The sequence below is a fragment of the Streptopelia decaocto genome (assembly GCF_964273445.1).
Source record: "Streptopelia decaocto genome assembly, chromosome: 2".
Classification (NCBI taxonomy): domain Eukaryota; kingdom Metazoa; phylum Chordata; class Aves; order Columbiformes; family Columbidae; genus Streptopelia; species Streptopelia decaocto.
In genome coordinates, this window is record NC_138655.1 from 148,339,702 (window position 1) to 148,353,017 (window position 13,316).

At 38.9% G+C, this 13,316-nt stretch overlaps 1 protein-coding gene across 7 annotated transcripts in view; it reads right to left on the minus strand.

Moving 5' to 3' along the window:
• Positions 1–13,316, minus strand: part of EPC1 (enhancer of polycomb homolog 1) — a 68,848-nt gene that overhangs the window by 38,051 nt on the left and 17,481 nt on the right. The window lies entirely within an intron of this gene.

The window sequence follows — 13,316 nt, forward strand, 5'->3', positions numbered from 1 at the left end:
AGAATGAACACTGCTGCATTTGAATGCTGAAAGATGCTACCTAGAGCAGAGTACTGTATTAGGCTGAAAGGCTTAGACAAAATACCAACTTAAAGGTTTCCTGCTCAGTAAAAATGTGTTTTGAATGACAAAGTGCTACATGCACTATGAGTCAGGTGCCAAATCATTATTCTTTATAGGTCAGCTATTTTTGGTGTCTTGTAATCTCCACATTTATTTAAATTGCCTTTAAAAACACAAGACAGAGCATTCCAAATTCAGGACCTTTTACACGCAATTACAATCAAAGTTTGTTTTTTAAGGCTGGTATAAACATTGAACAACTAAGACAGGTAAAAGACAGTAAAGACATATGGAGGAGGGGAGGAAACAGAGGTTAATGGGAAAGACCTGCTACAAGGACAGGCATTTCCTTAACGCTGGTAAGCTCAATGCATTATAACTGTCATTATTATTCTCTCTGTACACACAGTGAAAGTTAAGTGTCTGATTGGCACAAAATAGGACAACTGATTGTGATTGACAAGGAGCCAGCATCCAATAGTTCAGGCCGCACAGTCAATTTTAGCCCAGTCAAGTTTTTTGTTCTGTTCCCCTCACTTCACTTCAAATGAAGGGGTATTTTAATACCTTTCATTTAGCCAGCATTCAAGTCAGTTTATTACCTTCATTTATTAAAAACAAACAAAACCAACAAACACAAAACCCCCTCACCATTCCATCATCCCTTAGGTCTTCACTCTATGGCTATTGCATTAATAAAAGCCTCTACCCACAACACCAGTTAAGTACACCTGATCTCTCAAGGAAAAGATATATGTTATTTCCTCTACCTCTCTTAGGAAGAACAGTTGAATCCCATCACAATGGTCACAACACAGAGCTGCCTGCTTCTGTAACACGTGCTGCTGCAGACTGTTACTGATTCTTAAGGGGCAATTCCTGGCTACAGGGAAATAACGTTACAATGAAATTGTCATGGTTTAACCCCAGCCAATCCAAAGACCATGCAGATGCTTGCTCACACTCCTTCCCCAAGTGGGATGAAGTGGAGAATCAGAAGCGGGGAAAGAAAAAAAAAAGCCTCATGAGTTAAGAACAGTTTAAGAGCACAGAAAAGGAAGATAATAACAATAATAGAAGAATATACAAAACATGTGATGCACAATGCAACTGCTCCCCACCTGTGACACTGAGAGTCTATTGGTTCCTGAGTAGTATTTACTCCATCCAGCTAACTCCAGTTTATATATACTGAATGTAACATCACATATTAAGGAATACCTGTTTGGCCAGCCTGGGTCAGTTGTCCTGGCTGTACCTTTCCCCAGCTTCTCCTGCACCTGCAGCCTTCAGGCTGAAAAGTCCTTGACTTGCTATATCTTTGATATTTCTGACAGCACACTTGTTCTGATAACTAACTACCTGAAGTTCTCAAATACATGGTTCTGTATAGCTTCTTCCTAAGTGTTTTATTCCTTTCCCAATTGCTAAGTTCAATGGACCTACTCTATGAAGCACTGTTAGCTACTCATAAGACAAAGTGTTCCTACTTCCTCCATCTATTAAGTATTATGACAAAGATTTGACCAAGTAAGTCAGTTCAGTAACTGTAAGCCCAAGTAAGATCATGTTCTCTCCATCCCTGGAAATGATACTGCTGCCAAAAGCTGGCTTAGGACCTCAAATTCCAATTCCACCTGTGCAGACCGTGCCATCTGCTAAAGTGGTGGTCTGGCTGCCTTCAAATCCTCATCAATAGATACTAACATTCTCAGGTAATGTGAATGTATTATTTAAAAGTATGAAAGAGCAATGTATCAAAACAATCCAGAGAGTAAAGTTCTCAGCTAGGATTTAGCTCTGTGACCATGTGAAGAGAAATTATACCGCAGCCCAACACATACATGCACAGTCACCCTCCCTGTTAACAGTGGGAATAAGCCACAAAAACAAGACAAACATCCAGTACAAACACAGAAGTGAACAGCACATACACTCCTGACCACAGAGCAAAACAGTCTGGGATAAGAGACTCCAACCAGCAAAATTATTGCTGAATCTTTCTTTCCTCCATTAATAAGTGCTTTTAATCCAGAGTCCTCTTGACCACAGGTCAGGTAAGTGGTCAAACTTACATTGCTGAGAGACAGGACAATGATATTAATGAGAAGACTAACTCTGGAAAACATTAAAGTTATTTTTTTCCATAAAATTATGCCAAGGAAATTGTAGTTTAATACAAGCCAAAATAAAATGTCAGATACCTCACTTTAATTTGTCAAATTACAGAGTTAAGTCAACCACTGGATAGAATATTTAAAAATCAGCACGTTACTAAACCACAATGCACATGGATCTTCTTTACCTGCTGAAATGAATTAACAAATTGAGGGCTTGGTTTGGTTCTTTTATGGGCTCTCATTTACTAATGGGAATATCCATGAATGTTTTTCCTATCCCTTTCAGATGGCTTCAGAACTTCATGCTATCCTGCCATACAGCGATTAAACCAGTATCTTCTGACTGGACTAGTCATGCAACATACCCATGATGTTGACACTTGAAAAATTATAGCTAGTGGATAGTTTGTGGTACACTTTCATCAGTATCATAAAATTACTAGGAGCACTTCAGAGCTTCTCTTCCCTCAGCAGCTTCAACAGATTTTATCAATGCTAAGGTTTTGTCTTTATTTCTATGGCATTCTGTAGAACCACACTCCCACTACCTAAAAGCTGAAGCTCCCAAAGGCAACATGTAACAACTACCATCTACCAGCTCAAGGTCTTTCTGCAGTAAAAATACAAGCAGCTCAGCAAAAAACAGGCCAGATATTAGAGTTAATGCATTAACTGCAACAACTTCCTTCAATAAAGTCCTGAACATCATAAAAAAAAACCTTACCACATTCTGTTCCAGCCCAAAGACACAATGTGTTTTCAGTATTTAGCTAACATTCAGAAAATTTGTAAACATCTTCTCAAGACAAGACACCTCAGAAGAAATTACTCTCCTTCAGAAGGAGCCTGACAGAATGAACATGCAACAGAAAGCTCTGATTGTCACTCTTAACCTACAGCTCTGGTAAAGATTTTTCAGACAGAGCTACTTTGTAAACACGCATGTTTCACTGATTTCCAACATGTACCTTTTTCCTCACTGAAGCAACCTTACCTTACAAAAAAACGAAGCAACCAACAAACCCAACCAAACAAAAAACCAACACCCTGTTTTATTTCAGTTTTTGTAGCTCAAGTTCATTCCCTACAAACAGTGAGAAGATAAAGTCTTGTCTATTTATTTGAAGTTTGAAGTTCTAACTCAATTAAATACATTAGTTGCACAAGATGGACTGTGAATATTAAACTACCTTTATTCCTAACATTTGAATAGTCTTACACAGCACTTGGCCTACTCTGAGATCACAGTATCTTCATCAGAAAGCAGAGCTAGTGGACTAACATGAATCATAACTTTATTCTATAACAAAACTGAAGATAAAAAGCAAGAGAAGAGCAAACAAGGTCATAATGTTTGGTTAAGAACACATGAAAGTAAAAAAACCCAAAAAAAAAAAAAATTCAGAAACAGAAGAGAGCTCATGAATTTATCCGTATGCATCTGAATGATCCCCCAGTTTTATGGGAGTAACCCACTTAAAGGATTCCAGTAACCGTATGAAACACAAAAATTGTGCAGGGTTCAAACTCAAGTTGGCTCTTACCTGTAGCCTTACTCATAAACTTTTCAATAAAACCACCCTGTTGCTTTAAATCCAGCTCTTTTCTGAGATATATCTAGGTTACTGAATTGTAAATATAAATCAGATCACAATACTGTAAAATCATCTTCCTGAAGGCAGGTCCTATTTCCTGCTACCCTTTTCAGAATGGTTTTTCTTGTACTTCAAGTAGTGAGAAAAATCAAATATGAAAAAGGCACAGAGGACATACAGTGCTGAAATACTAATAGAGGATTGGGGGTGGGGAATGTAGATTTACCACACAGTTAAAAGCTGCATTTCTTATGCAAAAACATAAAGGCACAGGGGAAACCAGGAATACAATTTTATCAACAGTGTTTAAAGAAACTTAAGAAAGAGAACAAAACCAGAGAATTTAAAAACACAAGACAACAGCACATTTCAAATAACGATCTTGGAAAATGCCTGGAAGATGTCACGTACTATACCGACAAACTAGCATGGAGAATGATAATGGAGAAGATTAAACAAATCAAGTTATGTCAAGCACTTCCATACCCATGCTGAGAACAGCACTTCAGGTGAGACTCACTAGAGATTGATTCAGTTTGGCAAAGCAACTTGCACCCTTCTTCCCTTTCCAAAACAGGTTCTGCATCTAACCCACAATCATTACATTTTCATAACAACACAGCCTTGCACAAAATCCTTGAGTTTTGAAAAGCTGGAAACAGAAGCCTATGCAAAATTCAACTTTCCATGCTAACGCCTTCCTAGCAGCCATGCTGTGAGCTGGACAGCTGATCAGTGAAAAATCTGAAGACTACAGCCCTTCAAATTATAACAGAAAAGTGACAGTAGCATGCAACGTATACATCAGGTGGCCTTTACTACAAATCTCTCTCCTTAAATGTAAGCTTAGTAAGTCTTCCAGGCAGACTACAAGATCTCTATTTAATTTCTATTTACAACTAGGAAGGAACAACCTTGAAGTAATGAAATTGGTATAAAGGTATGAATATAAACAGAAGTGGGAAAGCAATCCTTTCCAATGACACCCTCTTGAAAGGTTCCAATTCAAAAAGCATTAATTTCTTAACTCCTGATTAAATTTAAAGGAAACAAATCTTAAAGAGCGGTACTTGAACCTGAAGAGGATAGTTTCCTCTCTCACTCAAACTACCTGTGCTTGAAGAGGCTGACAGACCAGGAAGTTTTCAAACTTTTATTCCATCCTCAATTCTTGCAATTAACCTTTACATATTTGTTTAACCAGAAAGATCCTCCCAGAACAGGGTTAGTCCTTGAATGTACATACAGCTGAATACAAAGAATATGCATACACCGGTGGAAGGGAGAACAGAGTGTATGTAAAGGGTCATTAAACAGAAAGAGGATATATACAGATACAAAAGCAGCAGCCGGCATTTTTATTTTGATGCATTACTCACTTGATGCATTCCTTGACATTAAAGCTAGTTTTTCCTCTTACAAGTAGAAATGAAGCAGAAAAAAACCAACTTAATACATATACATAAGACAAGCAGACTACAGTATCCTGTTCTAGCAGAGCAGACTCGCACATACACACTTACTTCAAAAAGTATTGTATTAACTTAAAAGTACTCAAAATTTACATTGAATACCCTACAAATTGATGCTGAAATACAGAAATGTCGCACTTTTTCCCCACCTGAAACAAATTAATATTAGCAAGTTCCTGTGCACAATTCAAGTTTCACTGGCATCTAATACAGGATATTAGCTATTAAAATGAAAATAAAGCCATGTCACCCTAATCCCCAAACACTACAGTTACTAAATTATTGTCCCTTCCCCTTATTAATGTTATTAATACTTCAATGCATACAATTAATAGCCGATCCTTTGCTGAAATCCATTATATGATGGATAAATCTGAAAACCCTTATGGGGCTCCTCCTTAAGAAAGGCTGTGAAAATTCTTGGGAGGTAGAGCCTTTCCACACAAGCCTGGCCTTAAAATGACTTACAGTTTACCCTGACATAAGTTCCTCTCCTTTAACTCCAAAACCCTGCCAGTTGTATTACTCTTCTTGTGCTATTAAGAATAATGCTAACAAAATCATTTTTGTGGGTGTTTTTTCCTCAGTCATAAGGTAAATAATTTGAGATTTTTAGTCTCTTCCAATGGTTAACCATCCTCATTGTAAATAAGAGAGTACTAAGTAAGTCTAGCCTTTTTTTTAATCTTAAGTCTGAACATGAACAATTGGTCTCACTGTAGTTCACTCTGTTACACATAAAGCCATTGCTGTTACATGCCTTCTGTTTGTATAATTACTGGGAAATCAAGAAAAGGTTAAAAATAATTCGATTATGCATACATCAAACTAACTCCTTCAGCTGGTCTACACTTAGCTTTTCTGGAATAGCTTTTTTAGGAGGAATTAAATTGCTTTTATATACATATGTAACTCATACAGATGATAAACAAATTAGAAAAAGAACTTCCCCTAGAACAATGACTTTAAATTCTTCAAAAGTGAGTTTGCTAATTCACATCCTCCATCATTTAAAAAGATAATTGGGACCTCCTGAAGATAACTCTGAACTGCATAAGGCCCTGATGACCACCAACTCTTCTATTTTCTGAAACCTTAGTATTTTCAACAGTGCTTTAGAGCATGACATACACATACACCATTACTGCATGTTTAACTGATACCATATAGAGAACTAATATCACATTCTCAAACCGCCTTCATGGCAGTCCCCTGCTCACAACTGCAAGCTAGTGCATTATTTCTCCGTGGCATAACACAGGACATCTATCATGATTCCTGAACTTTTACACAGAACTGCTGGCTTACAGGAAATTGTCAAATCCCACAGGCATAATCTATACTTCTTGGACCCAGGTGGAGTAAATTTTCCTCCTTCTCATTTCAAACTGGGACGGGCAATCTCATTCCAGCCTCAAATAAATGCCACCAATCTGTAATAGAAGTCTATGCCACCACCATCCCCCTGACCTCAAAAGAAAACCACCATTGGTACAGGTCAGCTTCATATCACAGAATTAACCTGTTTCTGTAGGGTGCCAGAGACAGTGCATAAATTGCTCACCATAGAAGCTACTGTTCACCATCAGCCAGACTATCTAACTTCCATGAACATTCAGGTACACAGGACACCTTCCAACATGAAATACAATGAACAAAAAGCTTTTAGGTAACTAAAGGTGAAATACCCAGTAATCTGCAACTATTATTGAATAGTGAGAGCTGGGCACAGGGAGAGGGAAAGAAAACAAGCACTTCTTAACCCCTGAATATTTTGACATGAGCATGAACTGGTATGACTCTTAACTTGAAGTTTGCTCCTCTTTGCAGTGAGCTGTCATGTTTTTTTCTTTTAAAAAACTGAGGCTAATGATCTCATTGTCACACAGGTATATCATCTGAAGTTAGTTACTAAGCTCAATACCAAACTAGAAGGTAAAATTAAGACCATTATTATGAGCTCATAGAAAAATCTCTTCCAGCTCTGAGCTGTATTCATAGACTGCTGCTTCAGACAAAAATTCAACAAAACCTTGTTTCTCTGTTCCACTCCTATGAAATTATCAAACATGTATTTAGGAATCTGAGTTAAGTGTGTTTAAAATTAAGTGCAAAAAAGATTAGACTGCTACATAAAATTAATGCCTCCTATGTGAGCAGAATAGCTGGACAAAGGAGAACATGATATAAACAGGAAGCAAAACTCTGTCACTCTGTAGGACTTCTGAATCAAAGTACGCAAAAAAATCCCACCTCTACCCTCCCCATTTACTTCAAGATCCTTTAATTTTCAGCTCTCCTGCTCTAAGACCACTAAAGGAGTTCAGTTCATCTGATTTAAGATTATACCCAACTTCTACAACTAGGGGTGAGAGGGGTGGCGATGGGGAGGATTCTCTTCTGTTAGCAAGCTAAAAACTTTATAGGGAGTTTCTTAACTCTACAGCAAAGAAAAAAAATCCAGACTTGAAACTGGTGATCCAGTTAACAGTATGTTTCTATTTCACATTCATACAATTATGACTGCCCCTACAAGGTCCTAAAACACTGAATATCAGTAAATCTTGCATCAGCGAGGTAGTGGTTATTTTAAGAGTACTTAGACACCATGTACATAGTTGTTTCATTAGAAGAAAATATGTACTTTCGTGAAAACACATACACAGAATGCAGTTTCTTAGGCTAGCAAGAATGTAATGAAAAGGATTATGGGACCTTTACTGAAATTTGAGTATGTATGTAATTAAAGATCATTCATACACTAACTGCTACACCTCAGCTATACACTACATATTTTTAAACTCATCACAGCTTAAATGGTGAGATATGGGTTCCTTCTTGTACATTCCCTACCAGCATTTTTCCTTGATAAGGTAAAACCAGCTGTTACAGTAGCAAGAGAATCTGGATATAGTAACCTCCCAATGCCTCCAGTATGGATATGGGAGGAGAAAGGCATGTCCTCCATGCAGATATTGCTTGGAAGATATCCGTGGTAGTTGCGTTCAAGGCAGTTTATGGAGAGAATGTGATCCTTGAACCTACCCAAACTGGGTAAATGGGAAATTAACCCAACAGTGCTTTGCTAAATTAAGACAGAACCTATTAGAGAACAGGTTTTAAGTGTTCTAAAGCATCCGAATGAATATTAGGTTATCATCATCAGGTCATTACAGCATCTAGCAAATACTGACAGGCCATGCTGGTGTTAGGGAAAAAAAAAATTACGTCCAGTAACGAAATTTTACCAAATAAGCTTTTCTTAGATATCCCCTAAGCCAAGGAAGGGAGGATAACCACAGCTATGGATTTAAGGAAAATAAAAGCACATTCAAAACTATTTCAACAGTTTGCTCAAACACCAGGTAACAATACGACAGCATCTACAGATGACAATTGCACAGACTTAATTCCACCTTCTGTGCAACTTGTTAGTTACATTATAACACATACACTGAACTGAATGAATAGCTGTACAGCTTATGATTTCAGACTCCAGGTGCTTAATTGTTCTACCTGCTACTAGCAACACTAACTAAAATTAGACAGCAAGCTTGCATTTTCAACTCTGAACCTTAAGAAGAACTCACCAAAGTGCACAAGTCTGGCAGAAATCTACTAGGTCAAGAAAGCTGCTACTCCGGAGTTAAGATGAGGGCAAAGATTAACCACGAGTTTAGTTAGAGAGTGAGTTAAGAGAGTAATAAAATAAAGCAAGAGAAGTTATCATTCCTTGATACTCTCTCCCCTGCATCAACACCAAGGACAGAGACACGAGGATTTAGAAAAGTTTACCTGACATATACAAACTCGAACATACACAAGACTAAATGAAAATGTAATATTCAAAACCTTAGTACGATCATAGTAATATCAGCATTTACATCAAGATAAACTCACTCAAGAAAAAAAAAACAAAACAACAAACCCACAACCTCAAACCCATGCTAATTCTCACACCCATAGGACTGTTATTAACTGGAGACATCAACATTGCCATATTTTCCTATTTAGATAATTAATTTATCTGATGTATACTAGGGCATTTAATTAAAAGCATTTGTGTTCACACACACACCGATCTTTGTTGAGGCACTGCTTCAACTACCAAGTCCATACTTTCTAAATATGTCTTACAAATGTGGATATGAGATGCTTCAAACACATGGCTTTGTTTTTATTTTTTTTTTTAAACTCCTAAAAAGAAACAAAACCAACAAACTATATTCTCAGTAGTTTCCCACAAGATTAAAAAAAAAACAAAAAAAAAAAAAAAACAAAAAAAAACAACCTGCAAAATCTCAAAAGCCTCCTAAGTTTCTGGGTTTTAACTAAGAGTATCTAGGCAGCGCATGTCCCATCTCCCTTTCAGAAAAACCCAGCAAAAACAAGTCTATTTTCCTTGGTTTGGTTGGAGGCCGTCGAACCTCAGATGACCTTAACGCTCTGCATGGTTTCTTTCTAAAACATAAAGTTACTGAACATGTTCAGAAAGCTTCAGTTTGTCTTATTTTTTCAGTAAAGCATTCTCAAATAACTGAAGTTACATCTGCTCTGCCCTTCCAGCTGTCTCCTTTCAGTCCAGAATCTGAATTTCCAGTTAAAGCAACACCCCTCTCAAAAACCACAAAACAAGAGGCAACACAAATAAACACCTTCACAAAGGATAAACAAATCTGATCCAGCTACTTCTTTATTCAGTCAGTTATGAATCAAATAGACTTATGAGCCAAATCTGCATTGCTATATTATTAACAGTAGTCTGCTGTTCCATTCTCAAAATTAGAGCAGTAAGGTCATGTTTTTGCTCAAAACCAGGATTCCGAGATAATACAGGGGACGTTCAGTGTTGCATAACAAGAGTCATTACATTTTGAAGACTTTTTCTTTTCTTTCTTTTTCAGAGATACACGTCTCCTGATAGTTTTTAGTTTCTTAGATTTAGCAAGGGACTTGGCCACAGCCGCAATGTGTTTACCCTAGAAACTTGGAGCTAAACCAACTGTCAGAACACAGTATCAGTTGATAACTTCAAGTACCACTGTCCGTGTGCCAAAGAACTTTTTAGTATAGTCTTTTATCTCCAAGCAAAACCTCTAACTGAAGTTATGACTTACTAAGCAGAAAGGGGTACTCATTAACAAAACTGGCATCACTTTAAGGCCCTTAGTTGCCACTTCTTTTTAAACACTTACTATATCCCTTTTATTGGTTGCATATTTTAGAACTCAGATCAAGTTTTCAAGGCTGTTTCTCCTTCACAAGACTCTTACAGAACATCACTGCTCAACTGAAGCTTCCAGTTGTAATAATGAAGATGTATTATTTTTCCTATTTATTCTTCATAGGAACAGGAAGGGAAAAAGATGAAAGCAAAGCAAAATAGATTCCTTTTTGTGTATCAAAATACTTATTAGTCATTTAAATATCTTGTGACTTGATGCTTGATTGCATTTTTCCCTAGGGAAAGTTACTCAGTCAAGAGAAGAGCTCTTAATTCCAAATACGTGTTCATTTAAAATTACATTTATGCAAAACTCAAGGCAATGTCAGAATTTTATTTATAGAATAGTTATAAATGCCTGTTCACACTAGACCCCACAGATTCTTATGGACACCCTACCATCTGTTTGTAAAGAAAGAGATAATAGAAAATACCTACTATTTTCCTAAGTATTCAGGGTAAAAAACCCCTCTGACTCAAGTCTTCAACTGCTATATAATACAAACAACTTCCAACCTTCCAAAATTCTGCATGGCATGAAGTTTGAGAAACAGAACATAGCAGGTTATAACTTTAGCCAACCATCACGCCTCTTCACCACCAACATAAAACTGAAGAGAAAGCTTTTTGGGGCAACAATAGGGAAGGAAGGAAATTTAGTAAGTTTGTGGAAAGAAGAAGGGAGAAGAGTTTAACATCAACTATTTTATGCAAGAAGATCCAAAAAGGATTAAGGAAGACACTTCTGTTTACTGATGGCAAGCAAAGTTCTCTTGGAGATGTGTGTTTGTGTGCACACACATATTTAAAACAAAAGCATAAGGAAACTTGAACTGTGGAAAGTGTCTACTTCTATCTACAGCACTTAAGTTTAACCCTCAAAGCTAGATTTAGTAAATAAAAGCATCACATTAACCACAGAAACAAATCTTATAATTACCGTTTAAAAACTTCCCCTTGCCCATGACTACTTTTCCTTAGCTAGGACATAGATCTCTGGCTTTATGGGGGCTATTTAGCTACCTCATGTAATTTTCTAGCCTGAGGACTTGTAACTGCCAGGCAAACAGTGAAAGAGAGAGATAGCAACCTGAAATGTCTACATAAATAAATGCATGTATGCACACTTACTCAAACTGAGAAACAAACTCTGCAAGCAAGCATCATAGCAAAACATAAAACTTACAATTCTGGTATAAGTGCAAATCAAGATATTTGCTCTCATATTCAGAACCTAGTTATCAATTCAGAATACAACTACCGCATCAAAAGAAACACAAGCACCTAACCATAGCTACATACTGCTTAGATACTACTACTAAATGGATACCATGCTAAAGTTTTGAGCACCTTCACAAATATTAAAACCCACTCAAATAAAACAATTTAAAACCCCCCACCAATATATATTTTAGTGGATGCTTGAAGTAGCTTACAACTTACACAGGACTTGGAAATATTGAATTATGTTAAAATGGTAGGCAGTTACTCTAGAAAAGCTTCAGAGAGTCCGCTACTGATTGGTGCCAACAACATGCAAAGACTACTGCTCACGTGCAAAGACTACTGCTTTCCAGAAACCATTCAGCCTGAGGACATTTCATAAAAATTCACATAATCAGTTAACTTAGAGCAGTAGAGCTACAAAGAGGCTACATTTAAAGAAGATAATGCATATTTGAAGTTTTAAGGAAGTAACTCTCAAGTTTGCTACATCTGGATATACAAACAGGAACTTCACAGTCTGTCACGTTTGAAGGACAATGGCAGCCTGACAGCTAGCAAAACTCAAAACTATGACATTGTCACAATTGTTCTTATCACTAAATTTTAAAACCTGTTTACAGAACTGTACTTCTATAGTTCTCTCCTATTTGCTGTGCTTAATACATAAATGTGGAACACTGACTGTACTAAAGAAATGATTAAAGATCTGCAAACACTGAAAATAACAACCCACCTCAGTAGGGGTCCTCAGCAATAACAGCTGCTGAATGTTATACCCCTATCTTGGAACGTGTTGAGTTACTGATCAAATGATCTTGAAGTTCGAAAAGGTTTAAGTTTCATTCATCACTGAGAGGGGAAGCGACAGACTTTTGGCCTCCAAACTCGGATTTTCTTTCTTTGAGTACTATTTCAGTACTGACTTGTGTATTCCCATGTGGTGAATATCACAATTTTACGTACATCACGCCTGTCTCCGCACTTCCAGCGCTTTCAAACAAACCTAAAGCAGAAACCCTCCCAGTGTCTATGCCGGGCACAAGTAACAATCACACCAGTGCCGCAGCGACAAGTTCGGGCCGGAGCGGCCCGGTCCGGCCCAGCGCGCGAGCCGGCTCGGGGCGAGCCCGCGCAGGAGGCACGCGCCGCCCCAGCACGTGCGCGGGGACGCGGACAACGGCCGGCGCGCGGGGCCCCGAGCGCCGCTCCCCGCCCGGCCCGGCCGTTACTCCCCGCTGCCCCACGAGGGCGGCCCGGGCCGGCGCGCGCTCCCGCGCCGACAGCCACAACTTCCGAGCGCCCCCTGCGGCGGCGGCCGGCTCGGCAGCGCCACCCGGTGGGGCAGAGCGGGCACGGCGCCGCCGAGGCGCGTCTCCCCGCCGCTGCCGCACAAGGCCCGGCCCAAGAACCAAGAGACAAAATGGCGGTCGCCCGCGGTATCACGTGACCCCCTTTGTGCCTTTCGGGGCCCCGGCGAACGGCCGCCAGCTACCGCGGGGCGCGGGCTGGGGGAAGAGGGGACCGCAGGGAAGCGCTGGGGGCAGGTGCGGTCAGGGGCCGCCGGGCTCGGCACCTTCCCTCCCGCGGCGTCCCCCCCCCTCCCGGCGGGCGGGGA